Genomic DNA, 3,519 nt, shown 5'->3' with positions numbered 1-3,519 from the left:
GTGGAAAGAGTTCAAAGAAGTGAAAAAATATGATGAAGGGGATGGAGGGAGTGACTGATGAGGCAAAGAGCTAAAGAAGTAAATATGTGCGTCACATATGATAACCATATACAAGTAATTTAAGACTAAAAACACCTGGAGGAAGGGGATTAATTAGGATGGTAAAAGGGGTTATAAATATGACTTTCTGGATGAAATTAAGGAAGAGGAAGTTTAGGATGACTCTCAAGAAAACCTTCCTGACCATGAGATCTGTTGATTGTTAAACGATATCTAAAGTGAAGTGATGGAAGCACTGGCATTTTAGGTCTTTTAAAAATAGACTGGTTAAAACATGAGAAATGTCACATAGGATATAATCCTGCAGTGATAGTAAACTAGATAATTTTCCATTAACATTTCTATTATTCTAATCCATGCATAATATACTTTATTTTTTAACCTTCTAAAATTTCTACACAGAAGCATGCCCCATTACCATCTTATGTCTGTATTGTTTCCGTAAGTTTCTGAATTAAATTGCAAGCTTCTCATTACAAGGAACATATATCGTTTGTTTCTAAAGCACTGTGTGCCTATGTATGATATTCCATAAACTTTGATAATACCAACAGACAGAGTTTGCACTTTGAGTAAAGTTTTTGTTAGGCATTTTAGGATTGCTATGGATGAAAATAGAGATGGCCCTGAGCTGTGAAGTTAAGATCTAAGTCCAAATCCACATCTAACCTTTCTTCAGAGTGTTAGGGGGAATATGAATTCTGTGGATTTGGTTCAGGCCCATCTCAGGGTAAAATATGCTGCATAAATGCAAATTCATTATCATTACACATTCAGACAAAAGGAATTTCCATCTGGGTACTAATGGTATTTGTCTGCAGCATTCAACAGTAATTTATGTATCTTTTTTTAATCAAGATCCATTTCAGAAGAAATCCTAGAGCAGTTTAGTCAAAACCCTGATAAGTTTTGATTTTAGTTGAAAGCCAAAGAAGTGATTAACTCCCCTTTTCTTTGTGGATTTGCTGAACAGGTGCTCTTCTAAAGGATCACTAGGTATATTTAGCATCTGAAACTTGAGCAAGTCTAAATCTCATTGGCTGGCCTGACCACATGATAATTTAGGATCTGATGCATCAGGCTTGCTTTTGCCCAGTGTTTCTCAGGAGGGAAGAGTTGGAGAGGCTTTGCTGCTAAGGAAAGTTTGTAAAATATTTCTGGTAAGCGGATTTTATTTTGCCTGTTTTTTTTTTCTTTAGAGCCAATCTTGGGCAGTTTCTTATTCTGTAGCTTTTTGAGGGCTCTGATCTCTACTTACCCATGCAAATTGATAGGTATTTTGCCTAAGCAAGAAGTGATGAAAAGGACCCTGCGTGGTCGCAAATCACAGTAAGTGAAGAGAAATCCTTGGATCTATGACTGGAGGATATAAAACATGGGGTTTGGATAGACATTCCCTATATTTAAGTACATATATGTAGCGCTGATGTTTGTGCTTAGACTGAGTTTTAGCCTGCTTTGCTCACAAGACATGCCACTTGTGAATTGTTTTCATGAGTTAGCCCTTTGGTTTAACAAAATAGGTTTCTTCTAATTTTTTCCCAACATATTGGCACTAAAAAGGACAATAATGTATGTTCCTATATTTAACCTGTAGTACTGGTCTTCACTTGCCTCAGAAGGAATTGCAGTTTAGCTAGCTAAATGAAACCAGCCAACCACTCCATAGTATTAGCTTACATGGCAGATATCTTTGGACTAAAGCAGCTGTTCCAAACCTTCATCTACCACCAGCCTTAGAAATAGGGCTGTATTGTCTAGTAGCAAGCTGTAATTTTGACAGGCCTATAGCATAATCATTCCATTAATCCATCAGAATTTTGCAGCAATAACCTTTATTTCAAGTATTGACCCAAACGATATGGATTTTTATATTTTCCAGGTTTGAAGGAAAAAAATAGAAAAAAGCCACAAAAGCTAAGAAACGGAGCATCCATAAAGGCTGATGGTGGGAAGAGAGAAATTAACCTCATTAATTTAAGGTCATTTAAAAATAATTATGCCAGATTTTTTTACATTATATTTTTGCTTGTTATATTGTAATTTACCAAGGAAAACCCCATCTAAACAAGAGATGAAATAAAATAATGGTCTATGTAATATTACAGATACGGAGAGTTCTCCACATAATTTTGTAGTGGGGAAATCCAAACCATATATTTTAGCAAATAACCACATCTCTTATTTGTTCTTCAATACGTCAGCACTGGATTCCGTATATTTGGCCTGAATTGTAACGATTAGCATGTTGCTTAATCCAGGAACACTGCAGTCTGAAATAAGGCGAAATAAAGTTAGATCACGATAGCTTTAATTTTTGTGAGTCGCAAGCTAAAGGTCTGCTCCTGACTTGCCAGTAAAATAATGTATTGGTATTAGCAATTGCTACCATGACACACCCACATAATGGACTTGACTAATAGAGTTTCATAATATTTGAATATTTCAGGCTAATATTATATTTTCTTCTGTTATATGACCAGTGCATAGGTGATAGAGGAATACTCTGTGAAAATGGCAGACGACGAGGAGTATGAGGAGGTAGTAGAGGTAAGAGGAAAATCTTCTAACAATGGAGTTACTGGTTTGTGAAATTGTAACAAATTAATGATTTTGAAGCTGCATAGCTTGTGTCCAGCTCTATACATAAGCAAACTACTCCCCAGGTTTGGGTATGTGCAGGACCCGTATTTGGTACATTAGGGGGAACAGTGCCATCAATACAGCAGAACCTCTGTGGCTGCTGTTCCAGTATCTGTATTCGAATATGGATTGTGACCTTTCCCACCCATTGTAAGGAAGAAATATGAAAGTTCCATAGTGGGGGGCCTTTTGTGAGCCCTATGTGGTCAATACAGGTGGATACTCAGTGTAGATATGAGGCCAATTAAACCCTGGTGTAAGAGCACCAAAATCTACGGAGCTACAGCAGGGTTGAATTTGAGCTCATTTAAGTTCATTGCTTTGTACCTTATTGTAGTGCCATGATTTGAGGAGTCCTCAGTAACTAGGGACACCACAGCCTACTATCATGGGTGAATGTCAGTGAAAAAATGACTTTGCTATAAGAAGGTTACACTATATTAATAAACCTGCCCTTAGTTATTAAATGATGTTTATTCCATTAAAATACATAAGGGCAATTAGAATGGCTTGCATATTGTCCTCTGAGGGGGGAAAAAAGATAGTGTTTATTTTAGTGACCAATTTTACAACTCTTATCCACACAAGAAATCCTATGGATTTCTCATCTGAGCCAGGATGCCAGGGTTGAGCCTTTAGTGTTGAACACTGTATTTTCTGATAGTCAGAAGCAGATGTGCTAAATCAATTAGTTACATATCTACATTATATGTCTGAGGAAATAAATGTCACTGTTAGTACAGCCCCTATAGATGTATTTTGGAATCTGGCTATAAAAGGAAATATTTCTCCAAATTGTTATCATTTTCTATATTA

The 3,519-nt window shown here is 36.4% G+C and overlaps 1 long non-coding RNA gene across 1 annotated transcript; it reads left to right on the top strand.

Moving 5' to 3' along the window:
- The first annotated feature begins 1,049 nt into the window (after window positions 1-1,049).
- Window positions 1,050-2,603, top strand: LOC122462422. The gene is made up of 3 exons (XR_006284959.1): window positions 1,050-1,220; window positions 1,943-2,042; window positions 2,544-2,603. It is a non-coding gene; the product is annotated as an uncharacterized LOC122462422 (long non-coding RNA).
- Window positions 2,604-3,519: the final 916 nt, after the last annotated feature.

The sequence above is a fragment of the Chelonia mydas genome, chromosome 11, assembly GCF_015237465.2.
Source record: "Chelonia mydas isolate rCheMyd1 chromosome 11, rCheMyd1.pri.v2, whole genome shotgun sequence".
Classification (NCBI taxonomy): domain Eukaryota; kingdom Metazoa; phylum Chordata; order Testudines; family Cheloniidae; genus Chelonia; species Chelonia mydas.
The sequence above is the reverse complement of the archived record's forward strand: the minus strand, read 5'-3'. Positions and strand labels throughout refer to the sequence as shown.